The sequence below is a fragment of the Leptodactylus fuscus genome, chromosome 1, assembly GCF_031893055.1.
Source record: "Leptodactylus fuscus isolate aLepFus1 chromosome 1, aLepFus1.hap2, whole genome shotgun sequence".
Classification (NCBI taxonomy): Eukaryota; Metazoa; Chordata; class Amphibia; order Anura; family Leptodactylidae; genus Leptodactylus; species Leptodactylus fuscus.
In genome coordinates, this window is record NC_134265.1 from 12,580,049 (window position 1) to 12,600,166 (window position 20,118).

The 20,118-nt window shown below is 43.4% G+C and overlaps 1 protein-coding gene and 1 pseudogene across 1 annotated transcript in view; both read right to left on the reverse strand.

Moving 5' to 3' along the window:
• LOC142190140 (uncharacterized) overlaps nt 1-20,118 on the reverse strand; it is a 186,718-nt gene that overhangs the window by 71,024 nt on the left and 95,576 nt on the right. The window lies entirely within an intron of this gene.
• Nucleotides 14,817-19,575, reverse strand: LOC142188911 (uncharacterized; annotated as a pseudogene).

Consider the following 20,118-nt stretch of genomic DNA (forward strand, 5'->3'; position numbering starts at 1 on the left):
CATACCCTTGCTCAGTTTCAGGAAAAGATATTGCGTACTCTTGAACTTGTATCACTTTCTCCCAAGCAACAGGTACAGCTTCTCTTAGGACAACTTGAAGGTCCAGCTGCTGAGGAAGTTCGTTCCTGGCCACCGACAGAAAAGACCACCGTTGACCAGGTCCTCACGCGTCTGAGAAAAGAATTCGAAGTCCAATCACCAACTGAGGTTCGTCTTAAATTCTATGACAGACGTCAGAGACCAGGTGAGACCCTCAGAGACTATGCACTTGCCCTCCAGTCAGCATATAGGGCTCTGCGCCAAGTTGACAACATTGATCCTACTGCTGCAGAAAGCATTATTACAGACAGGTTCATAGAAGGTGTGGACTCACGACTAATACAGAGTCAACTCCGCATGCTATCAGCCCAAAATCCAGACATGTCTTTTCTAGATTTTAAGACTTTGGCCCTACGAATAGTGGGAACTGATTCACCTTGTGCTAATTATTACTCTGCCACATATTCCCCAGACCTGGCTGGTGGAATCTCCGCTGCATCCCCATTACCTCCTATTGTGCCCATGCAGGCCACTCAGACTGTACAGGCTCCTACTCCTGCCACTATGCCCTCTACCACCGATGTTCTTGCTCAGGTAGTGGAATCTCTTTGCCAAGCCCTAAAGGAATTAAAAGGCCAGTCTGCATCATGTGAGCCCTCTTTATCTAGAACATTGCCTGCAGAGCCTCACTCTAGCCGCCCAAGTCCTGATAGGCTTCCTCCTGACCGGTCTTCACCACGTGAACGTCCTTATTGTACTTACTGTGAGCGTGTTGGGCATTACAAATACCAGTGCTTTAAGTTAAACGGGACACCACCGAGGCCAAGGGCCGCCCCTCGGGAGGTGAATCCAAAGGCCCAGGGGGACAATCGCCATGGACATCCAGATTCGTCTCCAAGTGCCCGTACATAACTATTTGGATTGAGGGTGTACCATTAGAAGCTTTAGTGGACACTGGGTCACAAGTAACAACTATTGGGCAACAAGCCTTTGAGAAATATTGGGACTCTGACATACTAAATTCTGTGGGCAAAGCGAAGTTACGTTTGATTGCAAGTAATGGTCAGCCTATATCCCAACTAGGTTACTGGGAACCTACCATTCGTATTGGTGATCGTGAATTACCACGACAAGGTGTAATTGTTACAGAGTCTCAGGGAATGGCTACACCAGTGGTATTAGGCATGAATGTTATGCGTCATGTATTCACTGAATTGCTAGATGCTTTGCATGCTTCTCTCCCTACTGCTACTCTTTCTTACAGGCAAGCTGTACAACGTACCATCAAAGTGCTCTGTGCCCAGCAGAAGTTTGCTAACCGTAATGGTGAAATCTGTCGTGTCCGTATCCAGGATGCCAGACCCGTCACTCTGACTCCTAACAGTGAGACTCTCATCTGGTGCCGAGTCCGTCCAGGCATTAACAACGAAGATTACGAAGCTCTTCTTGATCCTATTCAGATTGAAGGACAGCCGCTGGTGAAAGCCGCCAGAAGCATCGTCACCGTCTCCAACGGTAAAGTACCAGTACGGCTAGTCAACCTAAGTGATGCACCTATTGAATTGCACAAGTTTAAGTCAGTTGCTCAACTGTATCAGCTCAATTCAGAAGACATCTTAGATGATGAAGCACTTGCTTATCAAAAGTCAATTCATGTCCCTGCCGGAGGTACTCACAAACCTACTACCTTCTGGTGGAATGAACTCAACATTGGGGATGCGAATACCCCTAGGGAACACATCAATGGTGTCATCAAAGTTGCGAAACGGCACAGCCAAGCTTTCAGCAAGCATCCACTTGATTTTGGGAAAACCTCTTTGATCCAGCATAAAATCAACACAGGTGATCATCCTCCTTTCAAGGAAAGATACCGTCCAATCCCTCCTGCTAACTACCAGCAAGTAAAGAAGCTGATAAAGGAGATGAAAGACACCAAAGTCATCCAAGAAAGTCAAAGTCCTTGGGCAGCACCTATCGTTTTGGTAAGAAAGAAGGATGGTAACATCAGATTCTGTGTTGACTACAGAAGACTGAACGACATCACACATAAAGATGCCTATCCTCTTCCACGGATTGAAGAATCCCTCACTGCTCTTGGTTCAGCTGCATACTTCTCAACTCTCGACCTAACCAGTGGCTACTGGCAGGTCCCCATGGCTCCTGAGGATAGAGAAAAGACAGCTTTTACCACCCCGATGGGACTTTATGAGTTTAATAGCATGCCTTTTGGGTTGTGCAATGCCCCAGCAACATTCCAGCGACTCATGGAGAGATGTCTTGGCCACCTCAACTTCCAGAGTGTTTTGCTGTATCTCGATGATGTTGTTGTGTATTCTCGCACTTATGAAGACCATCTGAACAACCTAGCAGAAGTGTTCCAGGTTCTTATTGAACACGGCCTGAAGATAAAACCTTCAAAATGCCACCTGCTAAAACCAAAGGTCAATTACTTAGGTCATGTAGTCAGTGCTGAAGGTATCCAGCCTGATCCTGACAAGATCTCTGCTGTCAAAGACTGGGAAACTCCAAAGACAGTAAAGGAAGTCAGAAGTTTTCTAGGATTCGCGGGCTACTACCGCCGCTTTATACCTCACTTTGCACAGGTAGCGGAACCACTGACAGAATTGCTACGTGGTTGTCCTAAAGAAAACTCAAACAGAAGACTCCTAATTGATTGGTCTGAAAGACAAGAAACTGCATTCCAGACTTTGAAAGCCTTATTGACTTCTCCTCCAATTCTGGCTTATCCTGACTACAGCCATCCTTTCCGTCTCTATACAGATGCCAGCTATCAAGGCCTAGGAGCTGTACTGTCACAAGTCCAGGACAACAAAGAGAGAGTCATCGCTTATGCCAGCCGAAGCTTGAGAGGTGCTGAGAAGAACGATCACAATTACAGTTCGTTCAAGTTAGAGCTGCTTGGTGTTGTGTGGGCCGTCACAGAGAAATTCAAAGACTACCTTGCGGCTACACCATTTACCGTTTACACAGACAACAATCCTCTAGCTCACCTAAACACAGCACGGCTAGGTGCTCTCGAACAGAGATGGGCTTCCAGATTGGCGAACTATTGTTTCGACCTCAAATACCGCAGTGGTAAGACCAACGTAAACGCTGATGCTTTATCCCGTTTGCCTATAGGAGAAGAACCTCCTGAAGAAGACATGTGGGAAGATGTTGAGATGCCTCCCTTCTATCAGAAGTTTGCTACGCAGAACGTCATTGCTGCTACACAGCCTGAGGAAGGTCCTCAAGAGAAATCTGACCCACTTCAAGAACTATCTAGATGGCAAACCCTCCAGAAAGAATCTCGTGTCATAGGTGAAATCTATGATTACCTAATCACTGGAAGAATACCTGTCAGACTCAGAAGACGGTATACGGATACTGAGCTCAAACGCCTATGGAGGCAGCGCAAAAGACTTTTCATCCAGAAAGGCTTGATTCTGCGCAACACCTTAGATCCTGTTTCCGGTGAGAGGTTGCACCAAATTCTCATTCCTAGGCGGGATGCCAAGATCATTCTTGATGCCTACCACGATCAATCTGGACACTTTGGAGTGCAGAAAACTGAAGCCACCATACGCCAACGCTTCTATTGGATTGGAATGCGTGCTGACATTGAGAGTTGGTGTAGTGAATGTCCAGCCTGCAACCTTACAAAGACTGGTAAGAAGGATGCTAGAGCACCACTACATCCCATCCATACTCAGAGACCAAACGAACTAGTTGCTCTTGACCATGTGAAGTTAGCCCCGACTCGTTCAGGCTACTCATATGCCCTTACCATGGTGGACCACTACTCCAAGTGGGTTGTCGTTGTGCCAGTTAAAGACCTCACCGCACGTACCACAGCCATCACATTCTACCGTGAATATGTGAGACACTACGGGTGTCCTGAAGCAGTCCTAACTGACAGAGGACCTGCATTCGAGTCACAGCTTTTCCAAGAACTATGCCAGTTCCATGAATGCAAAAAGCTGAGAACAACTGCCTACCATCCCCAAGGGAATGGACTTTGTGAGAAGGTTAACCAGATCTTCATCAACATGCTGAGAACAGCATCTTTCACCAAACAAGCAGAATGGCCTCAACTACTTGATGAATTAGTGGAGATCTACAATAACACTACCCACTGTTCTACAGGCTATTCACCATACTTCTTAATGTTTGGAAGACAAGGTCAACTTCCAAAAGACCGTGCTTTAGGAATTCAGATACCAGATGTGATCAACCCTCTGCCAAAGACTGATTGGGTTCTAGAACATCAGCGCCGAATGCAAGAAGCGCAAGAGATAGTCGACTGTCGCATGAAGGAAGCTCACAGACGACAAGAAGAGAACTACAACCAAAGAGCTAATGCTACACCTTTACACATTGGTGACAAAGTATGGTTAAAGAAGTACCACAGAACTGGAAAACTTGATTCTCTTTGGGAAGCGGAGCCCTACACCATTACAGCCATTCCCTATCCAGAGTCCGATGTTTATGAAGTAAAGAAACCAGGCATGGCTCCACAAACAGTGCATCGGAACCGCATCAAATTGTGCACCAGAGAGGACTCACTGAGGATGTCAGCACCACCACAAGCTACAACTGTCTACCAACCAGTTCCTGTGATGGCAACTCCTCCAAGACAGCCTTCTGTAGATGAATCGATCTTTAGATCTCAATTTCTTATCCCCAGCTGTTACCAGTTTGTTCCTGTTCCAGTTCCTATCCCGACTCATGTTCCGGTTCCAATTGTTGCCCCGGAACCAACACAAGATGAAATTCCGGACTCCAGTGTTGCTGCTCCTGAACCAACACAAGATGGAATTCCGGACTCCAGTGTTGCTGCTCCTGAATCAACACAAGATGAAATTCCGGACTCCAGTGTTGCTGCTCCAATTGCTGCTCCTGAACCAGCACAAGATGGAGTTCCAGTTTCCAGTGTTCCTACGCAAGTAGAAGACCAAGTGCTGAGGCGATCAGAGCGAAGTACCAAGGGAACTCCCCCAGCTCGCTATAGAGACTGAGCAACCATATCCTTTCATATATATATATATATACTTTGCCTCTTTCATATACCTATGTTCTTATTAATTAGTTAGTTAGCAACCGTTTAAGCCTCCATACCTGGGTAATCCCAAGCATTTTGTTATGTTCTTGTTTTGCATTACATATTTCTCTACAGCCTATGGACTACTGAGGACTGTATTTGTGCCACATAGTGCCTACCCTGAGCCTTTCCATGGACAATGCCCTATTGCTGAAAGAGACTCTACCCACCTATTGGCATTATGTTTCTACTGTTTATTATGTTTTGGTTTTGCATATAATCACGGAGTATCGTTCTTGTACATAAGTCATGTCACATTGTTGTTTGCCATTATTCTGTTTATTGTTTCTCAGGTATCCAGCCCTACTACCTGTGCGCATCCCATCTCTCTAGGTTCCTCCGCGCTAGTTAGTCGCCGAGGACGGCTCTTTTCTTAGTGGGGGTGTATGTAATGTCCCGGTACTGCTAGTCCAATTCCCTCTAATGCAGACCGAGATAGCATGGACATTTTCATATAAGGTAAATATTTTCCTCCCCCTTCATTCCTTCTATATATTTCTATTCTTCCAGAGCCAGCACACAGGGGGTCTATTAATGCGCCATCTTGTGGATGTTTTTGTGAACTGCACCTGCCTATACTTTGCCATTGTAATTTGAGTTGTAACTGTAAAGGGAGTGTCCATTATGATTAGCTGACCTCCAGGACCAATGAGGCTCCCTTGACTGGCCTGGAGGGAGAGTTGAGTGACCACCCTCTCTAGAGGGGGTTGGGGACGTTTTTGGCTGATGTCTTTTGTGTGGGGCTACAAGTGTAGACACAGCTGTGAGACAGAGCACATGGAGCATGGATAATGGCTTCCGACTTATCAGGGTGCACCAAGCAGAGATGTCTTCTTCCCTATCTTCAAGGCCCTTCTCAGAGAGCGTTTTCCTCTGAAGCTCTAATCTTACAAGTGCTGAAGTTGATGGACCTGGTTATCCATACATCTGGGACCCCCCACGTATATCTCTATCCAAGTAAGTCTTTGGGACAAATCTATATTTAAAGAAGCCCATAGCTAGTCTGGCAGAAATTGAGAATCTCCCGCTGCTAAGAAAAATTGTATTTGTTCTTCTACATACGTGTACCCAGTTTGTTGAGGACTAACCCCCTGGATACAGGCCATCTTTACAAGTATATACAAGTTAACTGCCAAGCAACCACTATCCAAAGCATTCTGCCCCATCCTCCGCTAATTGGACACTACCTGCAAAGATCGCTGTATTGTATGTGAAGAAGTCCTCCATATGTACATGTGTATTACTTTGTCCTGCTAGTAAAAAGAAAAGCAACGATTACCCCCGAAGCCTGGTTGTCTGTTGTCATTGTCAGATATCACGCAGGGGAGGGTAGTCGGGGACATCAAAAAGGGAAATTTTGTGCACATTCGGGACCCAGGGACTCCCTGCAAGCCGGCCACATCTGATATATTACCGTGATACCAGCCCTGGCCCTCCTGAGTGTTGCATAACAACTTCGCAAATTGGTGAGAGTGGTATGTGTCTTACGGCCGGATTACGCACAGCTGGGACCTCTACTGTTGCGTGTTTTCTCTTGCTCCCTTCTTCATGTTTTTTTCCAGAATCCTTGACATTAATATCCAAAGGTAAGCGGTTGGGCCGAAAAGGCATAGCATTCGGTAGGCCCTGGTTACCCTGCTCCGTGTTGTCTGCTCCTGACACAACTCCTGACTGCACGGTCTCTGACACGACAGCTGCCGATGTGTTGTTCTGGTCACGATTCTCACTCAATAATGTGTTGAATAGTCTACGTGGTCGACGTCTTCTTGCTGTGAAAAGAACGTAAATGTGTATCATTACAATGCCTATTAACGTTTTGCCGAGTAAATAGGAATCACACAGTTCAGTCATTATTCTACTTACAGACTCCGTATACAATGCTGGACATGGCGTCGATTTCATCCTGCGTCATTACAGATGCTATACGTGGTGTCGATACGTCAGGTTCAGTCACTTTAGTAAGCTGAACATTTTCTTTATTTTCCTTGTTTTTGGACTTTTTAAATGTGTAGACTGAAAAATCAAAAATTAAGTGTTGTTATTCATACTGTGTACGATTAAGACCTGATGAAATTGAAGTAAACCCAGCAAAAAGACAAATCTCCAAACTTTTTCTAAATTCGTTATGGGGGAAGTTTGGTCAAAAATCAAATTTACCAACAACTAGTTTGGTCACAGACCCTGACGAGCTCTTCAATTATGTCTTCCTCCCCTACTATGAAGTCTCAGAGCTCAATTTTGTAGACGATGAAACGGCCACTGTCAATTGGAAATATGTAAAAGATCACTACACGGTCAACAGAAACACAAACATCTTTATAGCTTGCTTTACTACCGCTTATGCCAGACTTGAACTGTACAACTTACTGGACAGACTGCAGGAACGTTGTCTCTACCACGACACAGACTCTGTCATCTTCATCCATCGTGATGGTGAGTGGTGTCCGCCTTTAGGCGACTATCTGGGTGAATTGACCAGTGAAATACCCGATGACTCCTACATAACTGAGTTTGTATCTGCAGGCCCAAAAACATACGGCTACAAACTGAACACTGGTAAGACTGTCTTGAAAGTTAAGGGGATAACACTGAATGTCGCCAATAGCCAGGTTATTAATTTTGACAGTTTAAAAGATTTAGTTTTGGACTACCCCCGCAATTCAGACGCTCACACCCAGAAATCGTTATTTGTTCAACAGCCTGGCATTGTTCGTAATAAGAAATACTGGTGTATTGAGACTCGGCCTCTGAGTAAAACACAGAGATGTGTTTACACAAAACGTCATCTGTTCGATGATTTTACAACACTGCCTTTCGGGTATTAGTCTTGTTACATTACTCCACTCCATTTTTTTTATGTGTTTTTACTAGATTTGTGGAACGCTCTTGTGAGACACATGAGCATTGAAATACACGGCCGTGGATCAAGAGAAGAAATAGGGCGTCTACAGCGCAGTTTACGGCGGTTGCACCGCTTAGAATACAGGTTTGCCCTAGAATATAATTGGGAACATTTTGGATGCCGCCCTCATCATCATTATTATGGATCCTCGGTTACAGCACCCTTTCTCGTGCATTTTAGCGGGACCAAGTAATTCAGGGAAAAGCTATTTTGTAAAACAATTGTTACATTACGCTGACACTCATTTATCACACAAACCCGAAAATATTGTCTGGTTTTATGCATGTTGGCAAAAATTATACGATGATCTGTCTCGCACCATTCCTAACATACGTTTTATTGAAGGTCTACCGGCAACTTTTATAGACGATGAACTATTTCCACCTGACAAGGTAAATTTGACAATTGTTGATGATCTCATGGAGAGCGCTAGCCAGAATGGCGAGATAGAGAAGGCTTTCACCAAGTACGTACATCACAGAAATCTAAGCATTTTCTATTTAGTTCAGAACATATTTTGTCAGGGTAAAAAGAGTAGAACAATAGCTTTAAACACAAAGTACATGGTTCTCTTTAATAATCCTCGTGATAAATTACAAGTTATGACACTAGCACGGCAGATGTACCCGGGGAAAACACGCTTCTTTTTAGAAGCTTTTGAAGACGCGACACGTAACCCTTACGGTTATTTGTTAGTAGACTTAAGAGGTTCTACTCCTGAGGATATGCGATTAAGAGCGGGATTGTTTCCACCAGATTTACCAGTTGCCTATGTTCAAAAGAAAATCAAAGGTTAATAAGACAAAAACTTAGAGATCTAGTCACATTCTATGTCCTGCGCATAGTATCGACAAGATGTCTGAGAGAATACGCCGTAACTGGCACCTCTTAAAAACTCTGGTGAAGGCACCCCCGCCGCTCAGGACATCAATTTTACGCAATGCCAGTAGAGATTTAATACAGGCCATAGGTGAAATTGCTTTAAATATTTTGAAAGGTAGAATTCCTCTAAAAGAGAGACAGAAGAATATACTCAAGAAATGGCGTAAGTCTATAAGACAGCTGGGGAATAAATATATAGACGCAAAGAAAAAGAAGCGCATAGTGAACCAGTGCGGCGGATTTATAGGACCTCTGCTGAGTTTTGCTATACCGCTAATAGCTGGACTTATTGCTAATAAGTAATGGAACACGCAGAGAAAATGTACCTGGTTCCTAAAAGTGAACTTAACAAACTAAATCAGACTATTACATCAGCACCCACTATGCGCCAAAATACCCTGCATACTCTTGAGGAAGAGCTTAACAACATTTTACAGCGCAGAGATCTCCCTGATGATGTGAAAATTAAGAGATACACAGAGGTGCTAGCGAGGTACTTGAATCTTGTAAAACAGGAGACGACCGAGTTATCTAGTTTGAACCTTATTGCGCCTCCTCTCACCGACCACCAGCAATTGTCAAATACACTACCTGATAAAAATGCTTCAATCCGTGAAATTGTGGACAGTGTCAGCCCGCGCTTTAAAAGGAGCGCAGAAATTATACTGAGCAAAATGGATCAGAAATCAGATGTCACAGCCTGGAATGACAAAGGTGAATTTATTTACAGAGGGGAACCGATCCCCAGATCTAATATGTTGGATCTCATTAAACACGCCACGCAGAGTCACAGCTTGGTGAAAAAGAATACGCCTCCCGGCTGGGATGTATTTTTCAGTTCGATGGCCGAATTAAATATACCCTCCAGTGTAGTGGGTAATCCGACCAGAAGGGAAAATCTGGACCTTTTAAAAATGAATTTAACTCATCCCTCAACTTCAGAACTACCTCGGTCCAGAACCCACATTTTTCCCTCATCACCCACAGCCTCGGGACTGCCCCATGCGACTTTATTACCTAAAGTGAGAACTTTTCCACTATTACAGCAGGCGTGGTTAACATTGTAATAATAATATTTCATGTGTTTGTGTTTGTTTTTTTTGGTATTCTGAATAAAATTATTATATATTTTTTAAAATAAATGCTGTGTGTTTGTGGTTTTTGCTCGTACGCAGAATGTACCATAAGTTCTGCTGAAAAGCCATGCGCGGTCATGCCAATCGCTCATTGTGGCCAGGTCCTCTACATGTCAAGACATGTTTTTGCGCTACACGCTTGCGCAGAAGCACGGTCCATAGTTGTATTAGGGGAACTTTGTACGGCCATGTCACAATATGTCTTGCCGTCTTCTGGGGTGGATGTGTAGGAGCTTGACTCATGACGCCACGCAGCGGTGCTGAAGTGCATAGCTGGTTACATCAACAATAAATAGGTATATTATTTATCTTAAATAAAACTATAGACACTTTTGCAATGGACTGAGTGATATTCCTTAAAGAAATATCATTCATGCTAGTGCAAAAGGAGAAGCATATATAAAAAGGGGGCTGACACTTTTGCGCTGAAATGAACGATATTCCTTTCTATCAAAGAAATATCATTTATGCCAGCGCAAAAGGAGAGAAGCATATATATAAAAAGGGGGGCGGGCACTTTTTGCGCTGAAATGAATGATATTCCTTTCTATCAAAGAAATATCATTTATGCCAGCGCAAAAGGAGAGCTTATATAAAAAGGGGCGTAGCATCATATTTATAAAGGGGGTTGGGGGGGGGGGGTGGGAGGGTGTGTGTGTGTGTGTGTGTGGGGGGGTTAATTATAAAATGGCCGTAGTGACGTCAAAAATAATCATATAAAAGGGGGCGTGGTCATATAATAAAAGGGGCGTGGTTACATCAAAAAAGGGGCGGGGCACCTGTCACTTTTTAGTTTGACGAGAAGGGGGTCTGTTACACTACTTGCGGATACCAGCTGTGTGGTGTTATTACACACATGTAGAATATGAGCCTGAAGCTGGGAATGGTACCACAACTGTGGAAAACATCTTGTGTGGTACCAGTTCCAAAGGAACCCAATCCAGTGGTTTGCTCAAAAATGAGAAGGCCCCTGGGCCCAATGGCTTTGCCTCCTGTGAGAAGGTGACAGGTAAAGATGTGGAAAGTCGCTATATTTCCCCAGATTCCTCACTTAGGTTATGTTCACACTGAGTTTTTTACCGTGGAATCTACCTCAAAATCCGCCAGCAAAAATTGCTCCCATTGACTTCAACTAGCTACTAGTGGAAAAAAGAAGCGAGATGCTCTATCTTGCCACGGATTCCGCGGTTGATTCAGCCACGGCGTCTGCGGTTCGAGGCACACTCCTGTTTAGGCCCATTCATTCGGGCGTAATCAGGAGCAATATGCCACAACGGAATGCCAATGCTGCATCAGCATCCCGTCACGGCTAGCAGCGCAGAATGTTCACACGGGGGAAAAGGTTTCTGTGACTTTTTCCTCCGTGTGAACAAACTCTTATGTATGGTGAGTGAGGTCACAACACAGATCTTTAACAAAACTGTGAGAAGGCCTGTCAACCATTTCATGTCCTATAGCAGGAGGGAGCCTTCAAGCACAGGTTGGGAGCTGGGCCTCTTTAAAAGACCTATAAAGGGTTGTCAAAACCTAAGTCCTGGGCAGTTCTTGGGGAAAAAGGAGTAGCCGGGTTCTGTCTCAACACTCTGAAAACTGGTGAGAGACCAATGTGTACAGCTGCCATTGTTTTTGCCCTGTGTGTTGATGTTGTGGCTGAAGGCACAGGTACAGTTAGAGTATTCTCAAATATTATCGTTAGTAGCTCAGATGAGCAGGATTTCTGTTGTTTTTTTGCCTAAAGTTAAGCCTTATATTGTTTAGCCTTTTTTGGAAAATAAGCATACAGACCTGTTTGTCTGGGTCTGCTGCTACCACTGAGCCTATCCTCCCAAATTTGGTGCTTTAGATGTGGGCAAACCCAGTTTAAAACAGGTCTTAAAGAGACAGACACCTATTTATTTTCGTTTTTTACTCCACCACCTTATGTCTTAAGTGAAGTCCATAGGAAAGTCAAAATGGAATACTTGATTAAACTATTGGTGCAGGCCCAGATGGACGAGAAACAGCAGCAAGATATAAAAGCCATGTTGATGAAACAGTTGTCTGTATAGTGTGAGACTTTGGTTGCTCAGAAGGTGATAGGAGAATCTTCTGTTGAGACCTAGATGGCGAGATCCACTGCTCGAGTGACTGTGCAAAGTTCTCTACAAAAGATGACATCCATTGATAACATAGAGGCGTATCTGCATGTCTTTGAGCAGGTTGCGGAACGGGAAAAGCGTCCAAAAGAACAGTGCGCCGATGTCCTGGTGCCCTTTCTAACCAGAGAACCTCAAAAGGAATATTATGACCTATGTGAGATGGAAGCCAGAGACTATTCTAAGCTGAGGAGTGAGGTCCTGGCCCGTCTTGGGGTGACTATGCACGTACGAGCCGGAAGGGTACACTACTGTACTTTTTATGAAAGTCTCCCACCCAGGTCTCAAATGCATGACATTATTTACCTGGTAAGAGACCTCCCTTGCACAGATGGTGGAAAAGGTGGTCTTAGACAAATACACCTGGTCTCTTCCACCTAAAATTCAACATTGGGTTGGCCAAGCAGGTCCTACGACAGCAGACGAGCTGGTATGCCTGGTAGAGAGATATTGAGCGACTGAGGAGCTCCTGCATACATCCTCCAGTTCAGCCACCCCAATAACTGGTATGGGGTGAGAAGAAGGTTGGGATGGAAGGGTGGTCACAAGGGCTGTAAATACACACGTGGCCAAGGACATCCCCAAACAAAAGAAATATTAAACATTAGTAGAACAAAGACAGCAAATCGAATGACCCACAACCCCCATAGTGTAACAAAGGGTCAAAGGGGGTTTAGGTTAGCTATGATTAAAATGATAGCTAAGCCAAAAGATAGATGGACAGTGTTCGCACACACACACAAAAGTGCAAAACAACTGAAAATTAGGGTTGAGCCGATCTTGACTTTTCAGGATCGATTTTAAAATCCGATTTCCGATCATTTTTCATTCGAACCCGATCTCGATCCCAATTCCGATCCCAATGCCAGTCAATGGGATTTTTTTTACTAATCGGAGATCGGATTTTAAAAACAATCCTATTCACTATACAGCATGGAATCTAACAATTGAACGCTTTAATTGTTAGAATCCACGCTGTGTAATCACTAAGTAGCCAGAGGATTTTTTCAGATTCAGGCCTGGCTGGAAATCACTGACCCAAAAACTGTGCCGACTTGTGCCTGTCATCCACTGCTACTGCAAGTATCTTATCGTCGCAACACATCTGGATAGATGAAACACTTCCTTCTCTGCTTGTTAGATGATGAGACGGACGCCCACCTTTACACTGTTAGTGAGGTGGACAAACAAGAGAAAAGCGAACATTAGGGGGCACTATATAAATGTATTTTAATTATCTTACACCATTTTCAAATTACAAATCTGATTTTTGGATGTGGATTAAAAAAAACAAAACAAAAAAAAACAAAACAAAATTACTTTTCATGGGAAAAACCTCTTTAACCCCTTAGCGACCCTTGACGTAACTGTACGTCATGGGTCGCATGGGGATGTATAGAGCGAGCTCACACGCTGAGCTCGCTCCATACACGGCAGATGCCGGCTGTATAATACAGCCAGGACCTGCCAATAACAGCAGCGGTCGGTGCCCGAGCCGATCGCTGCTGTTAACCCTTTACACACTGCGGTCAAACGCGACCGCAGCGTGTAAACAGCGCAGGCGGCATGGGCGCCGCCATGTTTCCCCGATCGCCGCCCTCCTGAACGTCACATGAGGGCGGTGATCGGTTGCTATGACAGCCGGAAGCCTATTGAAGGCTTCCAGGCTTGTCTCTGCACTAGATCTATTAGACGATGCCAGAGGCAGCCTCTAATAGAAGTGCTGGGATTCTGCTATTCACTGCAGTACTGTAGTATTGCAGTGAATAGTATGAGCGATCAGACCCCCTAGGTTTCAAGGTACCTAAGGGGTCTGATCATAAATGTAACAGAAGAAAAAAAAAAGTTTTTAAAAGTATTAAAAAAATAAAAAAAATATAAAAGTTCAAATCACCCCCCTTTCCCTAGATTAGCTATAAAAGTAATTAAAGAACATTAAACATAAACATATTAGGTATCCCCGCGCTCCAAAATGCCCGAACTATTAGAATATTAAAACATTTATCCCGTACTGCGAACGGCGTAGCGGCAAAAAAAATAAAAACAGCCAAAAAGCGGTTTTTTCAACACTTTGCCTCCTATAAAAAATTGAATAAAAAGTGATCAAACCATCAGATCTTTCCCCAAATGGTATCAATAGAAACGTCATCTTGTCCCGCATAAAAAGACACCACAACCAGCTCCATACATGGAAATATGAAAAAGTTACAGGTGTTAGAACATGATGACACAAATTTTTTTTTCTATTTTGCAAAGTTTATCATTTTTTTAAAAGTATCAAAACATTTCAAATACTATATAAATTTGGTATCACCGCATTCGTACTGACACGTAGAACACAGGTAACATGTCATTTGTATCAAACAGTGAACGCTGTAAAAATTAAACCCATAAGAAAATGGCGCAAATGCATTTTTTCTCCAATTGCACCTCATTCTGAATTTTTTTCCAGCTTCCCAGTACATTGCACAGCATATTGAATGATGCCATTACAAAGTACAATTTGTCCCGCAAACAATAAGCCATCATGTGACTCTGTGAACTGAAAAATGAAAAAGTTATGGCTCTTGAAATGTGAGGAGGGAAAAACGAAAATGCGAAACCAAAAAATGGCCTGGTCCTTAAGGGGTTAAGCTGTAATTGTGAGTGAATTTTCTTTCTGTGCAAGTTCTCTGATGTCCAGATAGAGATGACTTTTGGTTAAAATGATTTACACAGGTTTATGGAAATGGCTTCTCTCTGGTGTGAACTGTTTGATGGCAAACAAGATGTGATTTACGACTAAAACGTTTCCCACATTCCAAACATGAAAATGGCTTCTCTCCTGTGTGAATTCTCTGATGTCTAACAAGATGTGTGTTGCGGCCAAAACATTCCCCACATTCTGAACATGAATACGGCTTCTCTCCTGTGTGAATTGTTTGGTGGCCAACAAGATGGGATTTCTGACTAAAACATTTACCACAATCTGAACATGAATATGGCTTCTCTCCTGTGTGAATTTTTTGATGATCAACCAGACTTGATTTATTGGTAAAACTATTGCCACATTCTGAACATAAATATGGCTTCTCTCCTGTGTGAATTCTCTGATGTCTAACAAGATGTGTCTTGAAACCAAAACATTTCCCACATTCTGAACAGGAATATGGCTTCTCACCTGTATGAATTGTTTGGTGGCCAACAAGATAGGATTTTCGACTAAAACACTTACCACATTCTGAACATGAATATGGCTTCTCACTTGTGTGAATTCTTTGATGATCAACAAGACTTGACTTCTGGCTAAAACTCTTGCCACATTCTGAACATAAATATGGCTTCGCTCCTGTATGATTTCTCTGATGTCTAACAAGATGTGTTTTTTGGCGAAAACATTTTTTACATTCTGAACATGAATATGGCCTCTCCCCTGTATGCATTGCTTGGTGTACAACAAGACTTTGTTTGTGGCAAAAACATTTTCCACATACTGAACATGAATATGGCTTCTCCCCTGTATGAATTTTTTGGTGTACAACAAGACTTCTTTTCTGGCTAAAACACTTACTACATTCTGAACATGAATATGGCTTCTCCCCTGTGAGAATTCTCTGATGTAGATTTTGCCTATCAGTCTGTGAAGAATGAGTAGGTAGGACGTGCATAGTAGGATCAGATGATAGATCTTTGCTGTGAAGGGCTGAGGGTATTTCTGGGGTAATGTCATGTTCTTCATATGGATCTTGTTTGATACCAGGATCCTCTGCTTTATAATCTGTAGATATCAGATGTCCCTCTGAACTCCTGATACAGTCATCTGACAAGAAGAAAAATGATTTTACTATTTTTACTTAAGACAGCCTTAATGATAAGTTCACATGACTGAATTGTTCCAAACTACAAATTTCAACTTCAGTAATGTTTCCAAGATGAAAATTTCAGCTTCAGGAATTTGAAGCTGAATTTTTCCACCTTTCTTACCCTTCAATGGGAGTTGTTAAGAGAATCTAGAAACATTTTTTAAAAAAATCAGCATGTGTCTTAAATTCAGTACCAAATTCCATCATGTGAACATATCATATAGGTTCCATTCATCTCTCTATATTATAGAAATGGATTTCTTTCTGTCTGTCTGTTCTTTATGCGTAACCAATCGACTGGACCGATCTTCACCAAATTTGGCACACATAAACTGCAGGTGTTCGCGAAGGTTTAAGACGAGACCTCAACTCGCTCAGACGTACAGAGATACAGCTTTCCCAAAACACTCACGCCCCCATTAGCCAATACAAACCTACAAGTTTTTCACTCATATTCAAACTGCAATACACACAGTCACTCCACATGCACAATCCAACACTGATATCCAAACTGAGATACAAGCTTCAGAGGATTAGATACATGGCTCAACACACATTACCACATGCCGGAGGATTAAATATACGCACCTGCACACAGTTCTAAACGTTGGAAGATTAGATACATGCGTCTGCACACAATACCACAAGCAGGACGATTAGATACGTACCTCTGCACACAGTACCACACGCCAGAGAATTAGATACGCGTGTCTGCACACGCAGGAGGAATAGATACATGTGTCAGCACACAGTACCACACGCCGGAGGATTAGATACACATACACATGCACAAAATACCACACGGCAGAGAATTAGATACGAACCTCTAAACACAGTACCACACACCAGAGGATTAGATACGCGCATCTACACACAATATCACAAGCAGGAGGATTAGATACGTGCGTCTGCACACAATTCCCCACACTGAAGGATTAGATATACGCATCAGGACACAGTACCACATGCCGGAGGATTAGATACACGCGTCTGCACACAATACCACATGCCGGAGGATTAGATACGCGGGTCAGTACACAGTTCCACACGCCGGAGGATTAGATATGCACCTCTGCACACAGTACCTCACGCTGGAGGATTAAATATGTGCGTCAGCACACAGCTCCACACACCAGAGGATTAGATACACGCGTCAGGACACAGTAACACACGCTGGAGGATTAGATATGTGGGTCGGCACATAGTACAACACACTGGAGAATTAGATACCCACCTGTGCACACAGTACCTCACACTAGAGGTTTAAATACACATGTCTGTACACAGCTCCTCGCGCAAGAAGATTAGATACGCGCGTCAACACACAGTTCCACACCCCAGAGAATTAGATACGTGTGTCTGCACAGTTCCACATGCCGAAGGATTAGATAAGCGGGTCTGCACACTGTTCCATACGAAGGAGGATTAGATACGCGCGTCTGCACACGCCGAAGGAATAGATACGTGTGTCAGCACATAGTACCGCACTCCCGAGGATTAGATATGCGCATCTGCACACAATACCACACGCTGGAGGATTAGATATGCACGTCTGCACACAGTTCTACACATCTGAGGATTAGATATGCGTGTCTGAACACAGTTCTACACGCCGGAGGATTAGATACGCGCCTCTGCACACAGTACCAAACGCCGGAGGATTTGATACATGCCTCTGCACACAGTACCACACGCCGGAGGACAAGATACACGCCTCAGCACACAGTACCACACGCTGGGGGATTAGATACGCGGCTCTGCACAGAGTACAACACATCAGAGCAACACGTACTGGGAGTACACCTGCTAGCAGTCAGCCCAATTAGATTTGGGCGGTTTGACACCAGATCGCTTTAAGGTATATATATCGTTACAGCCAGTATACATTTTGTCTTGCCATGAGGAAGGGGCTTCGGCCTTGAAACGCGTAGACACCCAGTTTGTCGTTTGTCGTTGTCCACACGTCTGTCTAATCATGGTGTAAGTGCTACATGTTTTTACACTGGTTTCATGTTTTGTACATATTTTTAATTATGGACTAATAAATAAGGATGTTTTAATCAAGAAAACCATGACTACGGATGCGCTTTGACTTCACTTGTGGTTCTAAGGCTTTTACAACACATCAGAGCTTTACTCCAGGTTTCCATTCCCACCCAGCCATTTTTCTTCACTGCTGAATGTCATCTTTATAGGGGCAGGGCGCTGTGGATGACACTGTTACACAAGGTCACATGCACACAACTTTACACCAGGTATCCATAACAACTAATCGCAGGCTTTTCACTGATATCCAAAATGAAATACACATGATCACATGATGCTTATGGACACACACACACAAACAACATGCAAAATACACCAGTGCAAAACTGGCAAATTCTTATGAGGCCACCACACAAACCAAAAATGAAATATACCCATGCTAAGCCGTGTCCTCCTGCTAGTATTTTATAAAATTTCTATATATAGATTTCTATACATACTGTAAGACATGTAGTAAAATTCAATTTATAGCTAAACGGATAACAATCTAACAGTAGACCTCAGAGCACAGACCAGTAGATCATGATGTTCGGCCACCAGGCTGTTCTCCAGTCTCCCACATGTGTGGTTAGGCCAGCATCTTGATCGGTCCATGTTGTGAGGCGCTGGTCACTACTCTTTTCTAGTGAAATGCTCAGTGTAGAATGAGATTAGTCGCTGTAGTCAGAGCCACAGGATCGGGGAGGGGGATAGTTTTGGAGTCTTTAGCTGCAGGTGGTGATCAGAATAGGCAACGGGAAGTAGAGCAAGCCAGGGTTAATGTATATATGTAAGAGTGTCTGATGATGCTGCAGTGCTCAAGGCATAGTTAGAAGGCTTCTGGTGCTCCATGCTGACTAATTTGCATTGAATAAAAGGTATACCTGGAAAAGCCTTTCTAAAGACTATACGAAGATATGTTTAGTTAAAAATGGCTATTGCCGAAGATAGACTCCCTTTAAGATTTTACCCAAGATTGGCCTGTATTCCTGTTCTGTATATTCTATCATGCTTTGTGAGTTTTATTGTGCATTTTACAATGTATACTGCGCTGTTTGCTGTATTGTCTTCAAATATAACACGGTCACTTGAGTTGTACTTGCTGCTCTTATCGCCTTCTTCTTTCTGGAAAGTGGACTGTGTAATAATTGTAACCAAACAGGCAAAACCCAGTTGCACCTATTGGTTGGGTAGTGGGTGCTGTTCTTTAGACAACACTTGTACAGCTGACACATGTTATGTCCTTGATTTGGGTTTGCCTTAAAAATCTAAAATTGGATAGATAGGTAGAGCTCTATTAACCCTGACAGTGTCATACACTATGTTTTATAGAACACGAGCCACTAAACTTGAAACAATTCTTGGGAGGTTCGCCCCTCCCTATTGGTTACTACTCACCTGGGCGGTTCCCTGTAGGAATGTCCTCCTCACACTCCTCATCACCACTCACATAGGGCTCTTCTTTTATTGTTATAGATATAACATTAATATCATCCAGATTTTTATCCTGGTGTAAAATTTGTGAAACAAGTAAAAGATCAGCAGAAAGGAAGAGAAGTCATGTAGCATGTATATGAGTGAAAAAGATCATCAATCAACATAATGGCCAAAATTAACCAACTTTAGGAGAAATCTGAGCTGAAAAGCAGCAGATGTAGAAGCTGGACATAGATATTAGATGACGGCTCAGTGACAACCTCCAGGACCTCATACACATGTATACTCGGCATGGCTAGACCTGCTTCAGGTTGTCAGTGGAGGAGATCAGATTCAACCAGATACATCCGGGGTTTTTTGTCTCAGGGGAAATAAAGGATCAGATCGGTAGAAATCCAACCTGATGGTTCCTTATTCCAACCAGCAGTCTCCATAGCCAGAAGATTGTGAGAAGATCCAGACAACATGTAATGTCTATGGTCAGCTTTATCCTCCATCTCCACCTCTCAATACACAAGTATAAACCATCTAATACTGCTGGAGAACCCAAGACTGACCACAAGGACTTCACAGCCTGTCTACACATCATAGGGAATATCTCCATCTACCTGATCATCCT